Genomic DNA, 19502 nt, shown 5'->3' with positions numbered 1-19502 from the left:
TGCCCACAAGAAACTCATTTTAGACCTAAACACACTTGCAGATTGAAAGTGAGTGAATGGAGAAATACTTACCATGCAATGAATGTCAAAAGCAACCCGGAGTAGCAATACTTAAACCAGAAAAACTAGATTTTAAACCGAACACTATAACAAGAGATGGAGGACACAGTATCATAATAAAGGGGACAATTCATACAAGAAGATCTAACAATCAAAGTATTTCTGCCGCCAACTTGGGAGCAAGCAAATATATACAACAATTAATAACCAACACAGGGAAAGCATGGATAAAAATACAGCAAAGAGTAGGACTTTAATACCCCCACTTATATCAATGGACGGATCATCTAAGCAGAAAATCAACAAGGAAACAATGGCTTTGAATGACAAATTGGACCAGATGGACTTAGTAGATATATTCAGAACATTTTATCCCAAAGCAGAATACACATTCTTTTCAAGTACGCATAAGACATTCTGTAGAATAGATCACATATTAGGTCACAAACCAGGCCTCAATATACAATGCACCTTTTCCGACCACAACACTATGAAAACTGAAGTCAAGCACAAGAAAAAATTTGGGAAGACCACTAATACATGGAGGTTAAACATCATAAGTTGGTCAACCAGGAAATTAAAGAAGAAATTAAAAAATACATGGAAACAAATGAAAATGAAAACACAATGGTCTAAAGCCTTTGGGAAGCAGCAAAAGCCATCACAAGAGGGAAGTATTCAGCAACACAGCGTATCTCAAGAACCAAGAAAAATCTCAATACACAACCTAACCTTAGGTTGGAAAAATCTCAAATACAGAACCTAACCTAAAGGAGTTAGAAAAAGAGAAACGAAAGAGTACAGTCCTCAGAAAAAGGGAAATAATAAAAATTAGAACAGAAATAAAGGATACTAAAACAAACAAACAAAAAAAAACCCAGAACAAATGAATGAAACCAGGAGCTGTTTCTTTGAAAATATTAAAAAAATCAGGGGCACCTGGGTGGCTCAGTGGGTTAAGCCTCTGCCTTCAGCTCAGGTCATGATCTCAGGATCCTGGGACTGAGCCCCACATCAAGCTCTCTGCTCATCCAGTAGCCTGCTTCCACTTCTCTCTATGCCTGCCTCTCTGCCTACTTTTGATCTCTGTTAAATAATTAAATAAAATTTAAAAAAAAAATTGACAAACCCCTAAACCAGATTAACCAAAAAAAGGAGAAAGGACCCAAATAAATAAAATCACAAGTGAAAGATGAGAAAGAACACCAACACCACAGAAATCCAAACAATTATAAGAGAATATTATGAAAAATTAAATGTCAACAAATTGAACAATAAGGAAGAAATGGATAAATTCTTAGAAACATATAAACAACCAAAACTGAAACAGCAAGAAATAGAAAACTTGATCATTAACCAGTAAAGAAACTGAATCAGTAATCAAAAATCTCCCAACAAACAAAAGTCCAGGGCCAGATGGCTTCACAAGGGAATTCTACTGAGCATTTAAAGAATTAATTCCTATTCTTCTGAAGCTGCTCCAAAAAAACAAAAATGAAAACTTCCAAACTCATCCTATGAGGCCAATATTATCTTGATTCCAAAACCAGACAAAAACTCCACTAAAAACGAAAAATACAAACCAATATTACTGATGAACATGGATGCAAAAATTCTCAACAAAATACCAGCAAATCAAATCCAATAATACATGAAAAGAATGAAAGAATGATTTCACCATGATCGAGTCGGATTTATTTGGGGGCTGCAACAACAGTCATTCAATATTTTCAAATCAACATGACACACTACATTAATAAAAGAAAAAGGGGGTCACCTGGGTGGCTCAGTCATTAAGCAACTGCCTTCGGCTCAGGTCATGATCCCAGGGTCCTGGAATCGAGCCCCACGTCAGGCACCCTGCTCTGCAGGAAGACTGCTTCTCCCTCCCCCACTCCCCCTGCTTGTGTTCCCTCTCTCGCTAGGTCTCTGTCAAATAAATAAAATCTTAAAAAAAAAAAAAAAGAAAGAAAGAAAGAAAGAAAAAGGATGAGACCATATGATCCTCTCAACAGATGCAGAAAAAGCATCTGACAAAGTACAAGATCCACTCATGATAAAAACTCTCAACAAAGTAGAGACAGAAGGAACATACCTCAGTGTAAAATCCATATACAAAAAGCCCATTTTCAATGGGCAAAAACTGAGAGCTCTTCCTCTATGGTCTGGAAAAAGACACAGATGTCCACTCTTACGACTGTTATTTAACACAGTATTGAAGTCTAGCCACAGCAATTAGACAGCAAAAGGAAAAGGCATCCAAACAGGCAAGGAAGAAGTCACACTTAGGCTATCTGCAGGAGACATGATACTCCATACAGAAAACCCAAAAGACTCCACCAAAAAATTGCTAAAACTGACATATGTGGGATATAAAATCAATATAGAGAAATCTGGGGTGCCTGGGTGGCTCAGTGGGTTAAGCCACTGTCTTCGGCTTAGGTCATGATCTCAGCGTGCTGAGATTGAGCCCCGCATCAGGCTCTCTGCTCAGCGGGGAGCCTGCTTCCTCTTCTCTCTCTCTACCTGCCTCTCTTCCTGCCTGTGATCTCTCTCTCTGTCAAATAAATAAATAAATAATCTTTAAAAAATAAAAAGAGAGAGAAATCTGTTCCACTTCTGTACACCAATAAAGCAGTAGCAGAAAGGGAAATCTAGGAATCAATCCCATTTAAAATTGCACCAAAACCATAAGACACCAACAAATAAACCTAACTGAAGAGATATAAGAGTATACTCAGAAAACTAAAACACTGATGAAAGAAACTGATTTTAGACATGACTCCAACAAAAACACAAAACACAACCACTATGAAGTTATTCACACCACTATATGTAATCGTGAAAAAACTAAAAGTTTCATTAGGATGTAAGGACCTATTTAGCCAGAGCGATTCCATCCAGTTAAACTGATTTTGTTGTTTATGCAGTAAAACTTAAACTAACCCTGCTCCCCCCACCCCAGGGGAACCTACTTAAAAGCAAGTCCAGGAAACCTGTAAAACATGGTCTACCAGTCCCAGATAACAGAGCCCAAATACAAGGGTGGGTCAGGTCGGGTAGAGATAAGAGAGCCCCCCATGCAGGGATGAGTTGGGCCAGGTGGAGACATCCAATCAGTGGGGCGCACATACTGTCTCCCTAGCTACCAAGGAGTGTGGGCCCCGCCTTTTGGGACGCCAATTCTGACCAAGGTGATAGGTTAGTTTGAATAGCTACTATGGGGTGAATTGTATTCAATTGGTCCACCCATGTGTTACCTAGCATGACTGTGCAGCTTTCTCTGTGTGTTACAATCTCATTGGCCACCTGCATGCAGCCAGCCTCAACCACATGGCCTTTGCTCTATAAAAGTTAGTCTGTAAGGCAGGGAGGGGTCGCTCTCTGTAAGAGGCAGCCCCGATCGGTAGGTTTGATTCTCAATGCTTGGCACGAAATAAAGCTTTGCTTGACCTTCGCTTTGTATCGCTCTCATTCCTTTGATTACAGACCCAGCAAGGAGAGGCTTGGGGGTGCCAGGGTCCAGGGAACAAGCACCACGTCGGGCTCCAGGCTCACCAGGAGTCTGCTTGTCCCAATCCCTCCACCCCCCACCCCTGCTCCTCCTCTCTCTCTCTCTCTCTCTCAAATAAATAAAATCTTTAAATAAAAAAGCAGAGGCTTATTTAAATATGGTACACACATACGGGGATAAAAGGTTCAGCCATTGCAAATAGATACGTAGCTGTGTTTTTATGCATTTTGTATGCATATGTATACACGCATGACCACGGTTTGTTTTTAAATGCAAAAAATTTATCATGTTTGGTAAAATCCTTCATTTGTTTAAAACTACATTCAGGGGTGCCTGGGTGGCTCAGTCGGTTAAGCATCTGCCTTTGGCCCAGGTCATGATCCCAGTGTTCTGGAACGGAGCCCCACATCCGGCTCCTTGCTCAGTAGGGAGGCTGCTTCTCCCTCTCCCTCTGCCTGCTGCTCTCCCTGCTTATACTCGCTCTGTGTCAAATAAATAAATAAAAGCTTAAAAAAAAAAAACTACATTCAACTGGTGAAGCTGTAGGATATAGGTACTCTCACATATTGCTGGTATGAATGCTAAGTGTACAATCATTTGGAGGGATATTTGGCAATACTTAACAAGACCATCTTTAAAAGCAACTAACAACTCTCATGGAAGTCTACACCACAGATACATCTTCAACAATACAAAATATATATAAACAAAGCTTTTCTCTATAACCTAGTCGTTTGCAATTGGAAAACATTGAAAAATATCTAAATGCCCACATACATAGTTAACTAAACAATAGTGTATCCAACAAGGAGATAAAAAGGCAGCAGTAAAACAAAATGAAACAAAATAAGAATGAGGAAGATCTCTATTACCTGATACAGAGTAACTTCTTGAGATATACTGAAATGGAAAATAAGAAAGGTCAAATTCCAAAAGAATAGCTATAGTCTGCAACCTTTCATGTAAGAAAAAAAAAAAGGATATACAAAAATACACATGTATCAGTTCGCTTCTGCAGAAGAAATTCAAGAAGTATAAAGCAGAAACTACCAAGACTGATTATATACAGGGAGTGGTTAGGAATGTTTTTCCTATGTATAATATGAGGAATGGAGTGACACTTTCTTTATAAACCTTCTCATATAGGTCTAACATCTGGAACCATGGTAATATTTCACATAACCAAAATATAAATACATATTTCAACATAACCAACATATGGGAGGAAACCCAAAATGGAATACAAAAAATAACCAACTGAATTGTAAAACAAATGGATAACATAAGGATATTTAACCGGGCAGATAAGAAAAGAACTGACTTAAGTAACTTTAGAAACAGTATTTTTGACTATATACTGTAAGACTGAAGACATATTGTACACAAATACTGTACTCTAATTAGGAAATTTGCTCTCTGAAGGGGTATGTTTTGGTAATTTTGAAATTGTTTCAAATATAGAAACAATCAAAAAACTTCTAACATTCTAAAATCAAGCAAGTATATATACCTATATATATATACATATATATATCAAGGATAATGAGAATAAGGTTTTTCACTTTCATAAAAAGGAATTACAATAAAGAAAAATGGGAAGACTAGAAGAGAAAGAAGCCCGTGCTTTTATCTGGAATCACACATATTAATATGAATTCATGGTTTTACAGACACACACAACCACACATAACACATATGTACAGAAGATACTTATAGAAAGAAGGATGTCTACACGTGATTATAAACATATACTTTGTTGACTGAGAGGACCTAAAAACAATGATACCACATAGACGTGTGTTTTTGAGTACACAATACAGAGTACACAATGAGTACACAAATACTGTTTTCTAAAAACCATTCTCCAGTAGGAATCAGGATTCCTTAGAAAAATGGTTGATTCTAGAGTTGGGTAGGGAAAAAAACCAGATGTGTCTAATACATACTGTGCTGTGAGAAAGGAGTACAATGCTCAAAAAACATGGGAGCATATCAAAAGGACACAGGAGCCAACATGAAGAAAAGGCCAGTGGCTAAACCTGAGAGCCATTACAACAAAATGACAGCATGAAGATTATAACCAAAAGAATGAAATAAGTATCAATGAGTCCATACTAATAAATATCTGATTAAGTAAATAAAATGGGGAGAAGGAACAGCTATTCCTTTCAGATTTCCAATTGTTTTTTAAAGATTTTATTTATTTATTTGACAGACCAGAGATCACAAGTAGGCAGAGAGGCAGGCAGAGAGAGAGAGGAGGAAGCAGACTCTCCACCGAGGTTTAAGCCCGATGCAGGGCTGATCCCAGGACCCTGAGACCATGATTTGAGCCGAAGGCAGAGGCTTTAACCCACTGAGCCACCCAGATGCCCCTCAGATTGCCAATTATTAAACAAAGAATGAATAATGGAAATCCTAAATAACCTTGAAACACTAACATAATCATTGTGAAAGGTAAGAGGCATGGACGGATAGAATCAGTGGGTAAAAAGTATTAGAAACATGACGTTTGCACAATCTCAAAGTATATCCCCACAAGATACATATAAAATTCAAAGTAAAAAGCAGTAACTTTATAGTAGCATACTTTGGTACACTTTAACCAAGAGATGAAAGTTAACATGTATTAAGATACAATGACAACATGTACATATGATAAACAGAGAATGGGACAGCATTACTTTTGTAGCATTATTGCCAAGGTTGCATAACATGACCTAAATTGTGAAAAACCCCAACAAGGGGCACCTGGGTGGCTTTGTCAGTTAAGTGTCTAACTCTTGATCTCCGCTCAGGTCATGATCTCAGGGTCATGAGTTCAAACACCGCACTGGACTCCACACTGGGCATTGGACTCCACACTGGGCGTAGAGCCTACTTAAAAAAAAAAAAAAAAAAAAGATTACAGTTCTTAAAACTATCTGATAATGACCTTAAAATAACTATTTATAAAAATGCTGGAAAAAATACTGAGATAAACTTTATTGCAACAAATACTGAAAGTGAAAATCTTGTTAACAGGCAATCAAAAAAGTGAAAATTCTGGGGGCGCCTAAGTGGCTCAGTGGGTTAAGCCTCTGCCTTTGGCTCAGGTCATAATCTCAGGGTCCTGGGATCAAGCCCCAAGTTGGGCTCTCTGTTTGGTGGGGAGCCTGCTTCCCCCTCTCTCTCTGCCTGCCTCTCTGCCCACTTGTGATCTCTCTATCAAATAAATAAATAAAATCTTTTTTAAAAATAAAATCTTTTTAAAAATTAAAGTTAAAAATACAGTAACTAAAAGTGATTTAAAATTACAGTAACTAAAATTTAAAAATAAATGGACAGATTCAACAGCACAATAGAGATAGCAAAGGAACATAAAGAGATAAATAGAAACCATCCAATACTAACAGAGAAAATATTGAGCATAAATGTACAAAGGCTTAGGGAATGATGAGACAATAACAAAAGGATAAGAGAAAAGAGTGTAGGACTGAAAATACTTGAGAAAATAAATGCCTGAAAACTTCCTAAATTTTGCAACAGACACAGACCTACAGATTCAAGAAACTTAGAAAACTTAAGAAATGATAAACACAGAGAAATCCACAACCAGATATACCATAATACAACTGCAGAAAAGTGAAGCTAAAGAAACTATTATAAAAGCACCAAGAGAAAAATAAAATACTGCCACATAAAGGTATAATGATTCAAATAAATGATGTCCCATCAGAAACCACAAAAGCCAGAAGAAAGTGTCACACATGTTTATATGGCTGAAAGAAAGAAAATGTCAGCCTAAAATAATCTATCCAGAAAAATTACCAGCAGGAATGGAAGTAAAACAAAAACATTCATTCTCACATTAGAGAAAACTAAGAGTATATAGCCCCTGAGAGCTTCTCTGTAAGAATTGTTACAAAAAAAGTTCTTTATGTAGAAGGGAAATACCAGAAAGAAACCTGAATCATCAAGAATAAAGAGTAACAGAAATATTTATCTGGATAATGCAACAGATTATTTATCTCTCTTGAATTATTTAAATTTGTTTCAAGGTTAAAAACAAAAGATATGAACATCTTCTGATAATTTTCAATGTATACCAATGCAGTACTTGACATAACAGCATGAAAGAAAGTTAAAGGACGTAAAAGATGTTATCGTTTCTACATTCCAAAATTATAGGATAAACTAGACAGAAAAACTTAAGAACACAAAGTGTAACCCCTAAAGCAATTACTTAAAAAGGCTACATAAAAAGATATAGTAAAAAATAATAAAATAAATGGAAAACTGAAAAGTACTGAAATAACCCAAAAGATGGCAGAAAGGGGGGAAAAGAGGAACAAAGAGAAACCAATGAATAAAGTAGTAAACCTAAATCCAAACATATCAAATTTACATTAAATATGAATTGCCTAACCACTAAAACTCAAAAACAAGAGACTGTCAGGATGATTAAAAAAAAAAAGAAAGAAAAGAAAAGAAAAAAAAACTTAAACCATGACACAATATCCTGTCTCCAAGAAACAGACTTCAAATATATTGATATATGAAGACTAAAAGTAAAGGAATGAGAAAATACACAGCATGCAAAGACCAACCAAAGAAAAGGACTGGTTATACCATACATAAAATGCAAAAACATATTTCAGGGCAAAGAAAATTACCAGAAATAATGAGGGGAATTACATAATAAGACAAGGGCCAATTCAACAAGAAGCCACAGCAGGGCTAAAAGTATAAGTACCTAATAGAGATTCATAATACATGAAACAAAAACTGACAAAAGAAACACAAATCAATGGTATAAACACTCAATCCAACAACAACAGGATTCACATTCTTTTTAAGTATATAAGGAACACTCATGTAAAGCAAAGCCTAACATACATAAAAAACAGTATAGAAAGTATTACCTCAAACCATAATATAATTAAACTAGAAATTAATAACAAAAGAAGATAGGAAACTCCCTCAACATTTTAAAAGTTAAAAATCAATTATACTTTTCATTCTCAGAAGTGGAAATTTTTTTTATATTTTTCATACTTCAACTTAACATTTTCAGTCTTTCCTCTACATTGACAGTAAGTTTAAAATCCTTAAACCATTAATTCTATCATCTATGTCATTCTGAAGCCAGCTTCAAGTGATAGATTTCTCTCCTCATATTATCCAGATCTATGCAGGCCTGACATTTTTTTTAATCTGCTTTATTCACTTTTCGAAGTAAACCTTGTTACCTTCTCAGTCTTTTCCAACATACTTTGAGTCAAAAATTACTGGCATAAGTTAGTTATACAATCCAATGTAAAAATTGGGCAGAAGATCTGAATAGACATTTTTCCAAAGAAAATAACCAGATAACCAACATGTACATGAAAAGATGAGATGCTCAACATCACTAATCATCAGCAAATAAAAAAAACCACAATGAGATATCACCTCATACCTATTAGAATGATTATTATTAAAAAGTGTTTGTGAGGATGTGGAGAAAAAGGAACCCTTGCACACTACTGGTGGAAATGTAAACTGGGGGAGCCACTACTGAAAACATTATGGAGGTTCCTCAAAAAATCAAAAACAGAACCACCACATGATCCAACAAGTCCCCTTCTGAGTATATATACAAGAGAATTTAAATCAGGATCTCCAAGATATATATACACTTCCACCTTCCTCCGCAGCATTATTTACAATAGCCAAGATAAGGAAACAACCTAAATGTCCACTGATGAATGAATGTATTAAGAAAGGATGGTGTATATTATACAATGAAATACTATTCAGCCATAAAAAAAATGAAATTTTGCCATTTGCAACAACATGAATGGACCTCAAGAGCATTATGCTAGATGAAATAACGCAGACAGAGAAAGACAAGTACTGTATTGAGCTCTATGTGAAATCTAAAACAGCAGTAACAAAACCAAGTTCACAAATACAGAGAAGAGACTGGTGGTTGCCAGAGGTATGGAGAATGGGGGGAAGGGGAGCAATGGGAGGCAGGGATGGGTGAAGGGGAATCAAACAGTAAAACGGAAAAAAAGGAAATTCAATACTAAAACCCTATTTGAAACTACACCTCTGTGGCCCATCTTGACAGATATAAAATAATACTATATGAAGTATCATTAAAGAGGAAAAACGAAATATAAAATGTTATTTTTAAGAAAAGTTGACTATAACTACACAGAATGTATACGTGTACATTAGTAAAGATAAATTATTTTGAATGTAAAAAGGCTTAATATTTCTTCTTTTTGGTAAATTTAAGTTTGGAAAGAAATTAAAATGGAAGGAAGAGATGTGCATAAGAATGCATACAAAAAAAATTATTTGCATAAGATAGTTGTAGTTTTTCTCATACATCAGTCACCAATATTTTTTGTTCAGTGTGCTTTTTTCTGCCTTTTAAGTTCATTAAGTGGTAAGATGTAAAAAGATTATTATTATTCCATGTTTAAGAGGAATGCTATAACATAAAATCTTTTCTCACTTATTGCTGATGAGGGGGTGGTGGCAGCATAATGTGGAGTTACAGGTACAGAGATGTTTAAGGGTAAGCAAGCTCTGATGAAGAACTGGTGAGTAAATATTTTAGTATTTGCACGCTATATAATTACCGTCTTAGTTACTCAAGTCTGCTGTTGTACAATGGAAGACTCCATAGACAACGGGCATGCAGGTAAATATAATTGTATACCAGTATAACTACTTATGAACACTGAAATTTGAACGTCACATGATTTTCGTGAGTTAAGAAACACAATTCTCCTTGTGAATTTTTAAACCACTTAAAACTGTAAAACTACTCATAGTTTTCTAGTCATACAAAGTCAGACAACAGGCTAGATTTGACCCACACACCATACTTTGAAGAACCTTAGGACTCAAATCATAAAGAGTATGTTCTCCAACACAACAGAATTTTTAAAAATCGAAACCAAAAGAAAAATTGGCGATTCCACAAATATTAGGAAATTAAATGATACATTTCTAAATTACCCATGAGTCAAAGAAGAAATCACAAGCAAATTTTTTTCACAAGCAAAATTAATAAAAAGTACTATGAACTGAATTATAATACAATCACAGTATCAAATGTATGAGACAAGAGGACAACACCAAAAATGGTGGAATAGGGAACTCCTAGAATCCATCCCTCCACTGAAATTATTAAAGTGGCCAAAAAAAATGTAAGAATCAACTTTTAGAAGTCTAGAACCTAATCAGAAACTTACTACTCTCAGGACAGTGCTCAAAGAAGAAAGGGGCTGTAAATTTTGTCATTTAAAGAAATCTTATCAGGTCACTACCTGACAACAAAGATAATGGCAGGAGACTTTAGTGACCACATATGACAAAAAATATAGTCTGCAAAAACAGTTTAGACTTCAAACAAGTGGACTATCATTAAACAAGTGGATGACTGCACCCCCACAATAAGCAACAACACAAACCCTGGTGACGGGGAATACTCTGATTTCCAGAGCCACCATATAACAAAATTCAAAGTGTGCCTATTTATCAAGGTAAATTTTCACTAAAAAATTATTAGGCATATAAACAAACAAGTAGGTATGACCCATTCACAGAAAGAAGTAAGTTAGCAGAAAGTGTCCCCAAAGAAGGCCAAACATTAGACTTTATAAAAAAATCAACTTTCATAAATATGCCAAAGAGCTAACAGAAACCAGGAACAAAAACTAAAGAAAACCAGGAGAACAGAAGATCAATAAACAGAAAAAAACAATAAAGAAACAGAAGTAATAAAAAGGAACCAAATACAAATTCTGAAACTGAAAAGCACAGTAACTGAAATGAAAAATTCCCTGTATTTTAGAGGGGTTCAACATAAAATTTCAATAGGCTGAAGAAAGAATAAATGACCATGAAGATAGTTAAATTAAGATTACCTAGTATGAGAAATGGAAAAAGAAAAAACTGAAGAAAAATTAAGACTCTAAGAGACAACACCAAGCGTAGCAACATATGCAAAATGAGAGGTCCAGAACAAAATAAGAGAGTCATAAAGAATTTAACAGTAACCAATCTACATAACTTAAAAAATTCAATGAACCCCGAAGAGAATAAACTCAAAGATATTCCAAATAGAAATTCCCCAAAAGAATCCTACAATCAAGAAAAGAGAAGCAACCCATCATCAGAGATCATGGAGGCCAGAAGGCCATGCAATGACATATTTAAAGTGCCGAAAGAAAAAAGCTGTCAACCAACAATTCTGTATCTGATAAAAAATAGTCTTTCAAAAATAAAAGAAAGAGATCAGCTTATGGCATGACAGTATGAGGAGCTCCAGTGACCTGCTGCTCCCCACTGAAACTGATGAAAACTGTTTTGTTTTGTTTTAAGCCATGTAAAGCCTCTGGAAACTGATCTAAGGATAAACAGTAAATGAAGAAACACATATTCAAGGACGACTTCAAAAATTCACTAAGAAAGATGAGTCTGATTTGAACAAATACCTCCCTCTCTCATCTCAGCTCAAGAAAGCAGAATCTCCATTCCAGGTTCCTGCAACCAAGAATATAGGGCTCCCTTTCCGCCCCTCCCCCAGGTCCAGAGTTCAGAGTGCTTTCTTCCCAGGAAGAACCGTTTCTCATCCAGCCCCTAGCTGCCTATTAATAGGGTTGAGTCCTGGGCAAGTGTGGTTGAGAGGTAGGGGTTCTAGCCCTTCCAGCCTCCACTGGTGGAATCTATACTTTATTGGGTATGGTGCATGGAAAAGACCCGGAATCTTATCATCCCTGCCTGGGTTGTGAGGAGAGAAAAGCAAACCCAGATGACCTCTGGCTATACCATACACCCCTGAGAGTACTGTCACTCAGAGTGAAACTTGCTGTTGTTCCTACCCCACCTCCAGAGACCAGGCTCAAGCAGACATTAAAACAGAAAGCTCTTAATTTCTTCCCAAAGGGACTGACTGCATTTACAAGAGCATGGAGAAGGTCAAGCCTTAAGGAGTCCTAAAAAGCAAATGAGGTTGTAGCAAAAGCCCACTAGCAGATTCAAAAATATAGAGGCTAAACTCTACGTAGGTAAACTAGCTTGCAGGGGAGAGCTGGGGACTGAAACAACTGCAAGGAGCCCTTCTAGGATCAAAATAAGTATCAAACACTATCCTCAAAAACTAGTTCTTCAAAGGACCCGTATTTTGATGGGATTAACTTTTAAAAGTAGTTTATGCCCCCGGGCATTATGGAAAACCAGTGAACAATTAGTTCCCAGCAAGCTGATCTCTAGGCTGCTGGGTGTGGTAAGGGAAAGACAGCCCTAACAAAACCAGTCATCCCAGGGTGATTGTGGGCATATTCAAATTGCCCCTCCCTATGGACCACCTCTGAGGACTAACTTGTGGGAAAGAAGACAACAATGAGATACAACTTCACATCCACTAGGATGGCTAAAATTGGATGAAGTCAAATGACAAATGTTGGTGAGAATGCAGACAAGTTAGAGCCCTCATACGCTGTTGCTGTCAATGTAAAATGGTTGCCACCATTTTGGAAAAGAGTTGGGCAGTTTCTCAAAAAATTAAACATAGCTACCGTAAGACCCAGCAAAAACACTCTAAAGTATACACATAGAGAAATGAAAACATGTCTACAAAGAAATTTGTACATGAATATTTTAGCTGAATTATTCTTAATAGCCTAAAGGTGGAAACAACCTAAATGCCCATCAATGAATAAATGCATAAACAAAATGTGGTATATCCATAATGTGTAACACTCATCAGCCACAAACAGAATGAAGTACTGATACATGCTACAACATGGATGAACGTTGGAGCACTATGCTAAGTAAAAGAAGCCAATCACAACAGACCACATACTATATTATTCCATTCATAGAGAATGTTCAAAACTAGGACATCAATAGAGACAAAAAGTAGATTAATGATTACTTAGGGCTGGGGAGATAGGACTCAAGGAGATCTGGGTCCATGCTAGAAAGTGCATGACTTCCTGAGGAGATGAAAATATTCTAAAATGACTGCAGTGATAGCTGTACATAGATTAAAAACCACTGAACTATACACTTTAAACGGTTAACTGTATGGTGTGTGAATTATATTTCTGTCAAAAGAACTGAAAGGAGAAATTAAGGCATTTCCAGATAAAGAAAACAAGAGGGATTTTGTTGCTAATAGACCTACCCTAAAAGAACTGCCAAAGGGACTTCTTCAGGCTAAAATGGAAAGATAATAGAAAGTAATATGAGGGCGCCTGGGTGGCTCAGTGGTTAAGCCGCTGCCTTCGGCTCAGGTCATGATCTCAGGGTCCTGGGATCGAGTCCCGCATCGGGCTCTCTGCTCAGCAGGGAGCCTGCTTCCTCCTCTCTCTCTCTCTGCTTGCCTCTCTGCCTACTTGTGATTTCTCTCTGTCAAATAAATAAATAAAGTCTTAAAAAAAAAAAAAAAAAAAAAAAAAAAAAAAAAAAAAAAAAAAAAAGTAATATGAAATAGGAAATAACAGAAAGTATTTGAAGAAATAAAGAACAAAGGTAAAAATAACTATACAGATAACTATAAAAGCCAGTACCAGTCCTATTTTGTTTTTGGTTTGCAACTCCTATTTTTTTTTTTTATATGGCCTACAAAGAAATGGACAAGCTGATCCTAAAATTCATACGGAATTGCAGGGGGCCCACAAAGCCAAAACAATCTTGAAAAAGAACAAAACTGGAGGAGCGATACTTTGCAATTTTAAAACTTACTACAATCTAGAATAATCAAAATAGTGTGGTACTAGCAAAAGGACAGATATAGAGACAAATGGAATAAATCTGAAAGACCTTAAATAAACCTATACATCTGTGGCTAACTGATTTCAACTGATTGCAACAACAATGCCAACACCATTCAATAGGGAATGCACGGTCTCTTCAACATACGATGCTGGGACAACTGGCTATATGCATGTAAAAGAATGCAGCTGGACCTCACACCATCTACAAAAATGAACTCAAAATGGATCAATGACATTAAATACAAGAGCTAAAACCGTAAAACATTTAGAAGAATACACAGAGATAAATCTTCATGACTTTGGATTTAACAAAAAATTTCTTCGATTTGACACCAAAAGCACAAGCATCAAAAGAAATAGACAAACTGGACTTCAAATTTAAAAAAAAAAATTGTACAGCAAACCAAAGGACATTATAAAGAATGAAAAATACCTACAGAATGGAAAAAAAACTTCCAAACCATATATATAACAGTTCAGAATATATAAAGAATTCTTAAAACTCAACAAATATACCCAATTAAAAAATGGACAAAGGACCTGAACAGACATTTCTGCAAAGAAAATATACAAATGGTTAACAAGTACATGAAAACATGCCCCAAATCATTCTTTAGGAAAATGCAAATCTAACCCATGACATACTTCAAACATACTAAAATGGTTTTAATTTTCTTAGAAAAAGCAAAACAAAACAAAATAACAAGTGTTGGCAAGGAAGCACAGTAATTCTACGTTTAACCTACAGAGAAATCGCAAAACCATGCTGCACCATTTTATACCCCAAAAGCAATGTACAAGGGTTCCGATTTTTCTACTTCCTTACCAACACTTATTTCCTGTTTTTGTTTTTCTTTTAATTAGATTCTGCCTTCAACTTAGAAGAAACTTCAAACGGCCCCGTTACTGTAATCCAGGTAAGAGGCACTTAAAAATTAATCCTTTTTATTGACTTTTTTTTTTTTAATTCTCTTCAGAACTTTTTTTAAAAATAACCCATCTTAGAAGTAGTTCACATGTCACAAAAGTTTAAGAAATGCATGGGAAATATAATCACTGTTTAAATAATGGTTACCTCTGCAGATGAAGGAAGAAGAGAGATGACTCCAGGAATGGGTACACAGAGAACTTCAACTATCATAGTCATGTATTATTTTTATGTTTGGATGATGAAAACAGAGGTTCACTGTTTTTTGTTTTGTTTTGGGGGGGCATCTCTTGTGGTATTCTTTACATGCCTATATATTTCAAGTACTTATTTCATAACATATGTGGAAACCCCCCCCAAAAAAGGACAAAAAAAAGTTAATCTTACATTCTCTCATCACCCCTCCCACCAAAGACACAGGAATATATTGGGCATCTGCAACTTACTTTTCTCACATAACAATCTAACATACGCTAGATCAAAAAGTGTGTAAAGAGGTAAATCTGTTTCTACAGCTGCAAAATATTTCATAACACGAAGGTCCCACAATTTATTCCAACAATCTATAGATGGCTATACAGATTGTTTCCAGTTACTCGTCATAAAAACAAAGCTGCACATTTTTTACTGTCTTCCCCAAACATGTTATGCTTAATATAAATTTATTTTCATCAACATATATGAACACGGAATATCTACTTCTTTTCCTACTCAGTGAGAAATCAAGGCAATAATCCACGAAATAATGTAACAATTCCCCCCAAAGATTACCTGTACACCGACGCACACACCTACGTCTGACATAACATGTGCTTCTGGAACAAATGTTAAAATGCCCAGAAGTTCTCATCTGAAGCATAAGGGACATTAAAAAAAATTTTTTTTTAATCTAGCCCATGAATATGTTACAAACTGAGTATCAAAACCACAACGTCTGCACGCGAAATACAGTACGAAGAACGTAAGAGAAAGTAGGTCCAAGAGGTTAGGCTGCTCCTGAAAGCCCTCTGGGAACACAAAATCTTTCATTTTAAGCCCACGTGGTGTCAATAAAAACCCATTTAAATGAGGAAAAAATGAGAGGAAAACGGCCCAGAATCCCTCCTAATACCCACAACCGTCTAGCTTTTTCAGTGGTGGTAAGGTGACTAAAGAAAGAGAAATTACTCTCCGATATTTTATAGCGAAGCGGGACAGAAAAATGAGAAAACAGGCCGGCTCCTCCCCCCCACTTAGGCAGGCCACGCAATCCTGAAGTGTGTAGCCTTACTAACGGACACTTTCCCAGCTGACGTGAAGCTCAGCACTCACCACAAAACAAAAGTTGGCGAGCTTCTGCACTTTCCTCAGATTTGCTCTTTGGCTGCTTTCCACACCTGGTAGGCCAGCAGTACTTTTCCTCCGCACGCACGCCGCCATCTTATGTCTTAGTTGAGCTCTAGCGGGAGAAAAGCCGGAGCGGCGTCACAGCCAAATAGGTCCGCGCCTAATCGCCGTGCACTGCCGAAATGGCTCCGCCCGCAACGTGATCCGGCTTCCCGGCGGCCCTACCCCCAGTTTTCCAGAGCGCTTGCGTATTCTCTTACGGCCTTTATCTTCGTCGAAATTGCCTCGTCCTTCCTCCTTTTCTTTCTTCCTTTTTCTTTTTCTATTCCAAATTTCTTTTGCCTTTGCCTCCACTCCTTTCTTCTTTCTACATTATAGATCTCTCTCGTTCTCAACTTTCAGTTACCTCACAGGTGTACGGAACTTTATGACAAAACTGCCTTTCTGTAATTTTGCCAAATTATTGTAATACTATAAGGTAAGCTGGGAACTGATTTTCCCAATTTTATAAATGAGGAAACTAAGGCCCAGAAGAGGTAAGCCAATTTTCCAAAAGCTGTAACAGCTAGTAAGTGCTAATAAGAGTGGACAGAACCTTACTTTTTTTGCGCCGTGCTGCTAGAGATCAAAGTCTACTTCATCCAACTAATGAAAAATTGGAAAACTAAAGACAGAAATAGGAAGGGTTAGACCTAAATTCATACAGTGAGTTAGTGACAAAACTGGATTCAAAACAAGTTGCTTCCTTGTTTAATTCTGTAACAGTAAGCATCTTCATAAGGGGTTTGGGACGCTGTTCTCAAGCCCAAAACTCCTTTCTCTTCATTTGACTGAACTCAGCCCTCTTTTAAAAAGCCTGTATATTTATCAAAAACGTTTATCTTTTCCTGGGTCTCTCCATGACGGAAAATACACTAGCTAGATGCGAGCCCCCAAAACACATTTAAAAAATAAGGCTGAAACTTCTTTGTGAAGCATTGTGCACGAAAGGTGTGAGAGATTAGTGTGAGGGAAGTTTTGTGCTGCATAAAGTATGGGAAAGACAATAAAGCGGTCCTAATCCCTTTCCAAAGTTTGGTTTCTCTCTCCATTCTAATGTCACCTCTAGCTTTGTACAAGAACCCAGCATGGAATATGCTTATTCTATTTCTTTTTTTTTTAAGATTTTATTTATTTATTTGAAAGAGATCACAAGTAGGCAGAGAGGCAGGTGGGGGGGGCAGGCTCCCTGCTGAGCAGAGAGCACCATAGTGGGGACCCTGAGATCATGTCCTGAGCCAAAGGCAGAGGCTTTAACCCACTGAGCCACCCAGGCGCAGTTTGCATCATTACTTTTTCTTTCTTTATTTTGATCATTGTCACCTTCAAATAAAGGTTAATCATAGAGAATTGTGTAACTTCTCTGCCTTGATTTATGACCATTCTTGTGTAAAACACTATATGGACCCAGTCTGTGTTGTCAGTAATCTGTGTAGTGAGATGAAGAGGTCTTAGTTTAAGCTTGAGGTGTGTCATTGCCTGGGGTTTAGACAAGTGTAAGCACATCTAGGAAACTGATAGGGCAGACACCACAAGTCAGTTGCAGAAGGAACTTCTGGCATCTTGAGAAAACTTATCTAAGAGAGGAGGGAGTCAGGCAAACAACCTAGGGTAAAGGGAGAATCAATACTGAGTATTGCAGATGATTTGTTGTAATACCAAGTGTATTTAATTTGAGCTAAGTACACATTTCTCTATATCAATTTAAGGGTAAGTAGAAAAGTGGAGAGCGTTGAGTGAAAACTATTTCAGTTTTGCTCTGATGACTTTCACAATTTTTTCTGTCTGGAACATATGACAATTTGGATTTTAAAGAAATACATATAAATAAATAATCAGAAGGAAGCATTAGTAGAACAATAGGCTTTGAAGCTGCTAGTTAGTTTTAGTGGGGGAAATCCTGGTGCACTGTTTTATTTAGTTGTGTATCAAATTGAGAAGTGCTGGACCCAGGGACCTAGGAGGAGAAAAGCTCAATTAATTCACAGCAAAGGTAGAAACCCCTGCCTCTAACCACTCACGCTACTTCTAATATCCCTGCCTTGATCCCAAGAAAAATGCCTCCAGAAAACACCAGAGACAGAGTTTGGTGGCCAACCTACAACATTTGCTCTTCAAGGCTGATCCTCCTTACTTCCTGGACTCCTGGTCCTGTCAGTACCTGTTCCATTCTCTCTGAGAGCCCAGTTTTCAACTTTCATTGTAATTGTTTCAAAAGTAAGAAAACTGTCTCCTGCAAGGATGTAAAATCCAAATAGGCAAGAGTTGGGATTTCACCATCATTTGGCCATATTTAGCAGACTCCCAGTTGGAGAATATACAAATATAATTGCACAGGCTATGATCTCTGGGAAAATAGTTTCTCTTACCTTGGCATTTATTTTTTAAGACAAACAAATGAGTAATGAACCTATAAATGACAGTCCAAATAATAGATGCATACATGGTTAAACTAGAGTATGTTAATTTGAAACATGAATTGGGAAAAAGTACAATTTGATGTGGCAAATGGGAGACCAGATATAACAGAATTTATTCACTCATTATTAACTTGCATGTAGGGATGCCTGGGTGGCTCAGTCGGCTAAGCACCAGACTCTTGGTTTCCACTCAGATCACGACCCCCATGTTGGGCTCCACACTAAGCATTCTGCGTGAGTTTCTTTCTCTCTCCCTTCCCCTCTGCCCCTCTCCCAGCTCATGTGCATATGCATGCTCTCTCTCTTCTCTTTCTAATAAGTAAATAAATAAATAAAACCTTTTTTTAAAAAGAACTTATATGAAGAATAGGGCTACACAAGAGGGTGGTAGAGAATACAAATGTGAATGAAACCCAGTATTGGTCATCAAGATTAGGTTCAAGTTGGGG

At 36.8% G+C, this 19502-nt stretch overlaps 1 long non-coding RNA gene across 2 annotated transcripts in view; it reads right to left on the bottom strand.

Moving 5' to 3' along the window:
- LOC101684050 overlaps window positions 1-16751 on the bottom strand; it is a 77711-nt gene extending 60960 nt beyond the window's left edge. Inside the window, exon 1 of one of the 2 annotated variants that reach the window (XR_001177480.2) lies at window positions 16580-16751. This is a non-coding gene — a long non-coding RNA (uncharacterized LOC101684050). The remainder of the gene's footprint in view (window positions 1-16579) is intronic. The other variant, XR_006608780.1, reaches the window with a different exon arrangement.
- Window positions 16752-19502: the final 2751 nt, after the last annotated feature.

The sequence above is a fragment of the Mustela putorius genome, unplaced genomic scaffold (assembly GCF_011764305.1).
Source record: "Mustela putorius furo isolate JIRA1106 unplaced genomic scaffold, ASM1176430v1.1 tig00001114_pilon_pilon_pilon, whole genome shotgun sequence".
NCBI classification, from domain to species: domain Eukaryota; kingdom Metazoa; phylum Chordata; class Mammalia; order Carnivora; family Mustelidae; genus Mustela; species Mustela putorius.
The sequence above is the reverse complement of the archived record's forward strand: the minus strand, read 5'-3'. Positions and strand labels throughout refer to the sequence as shown.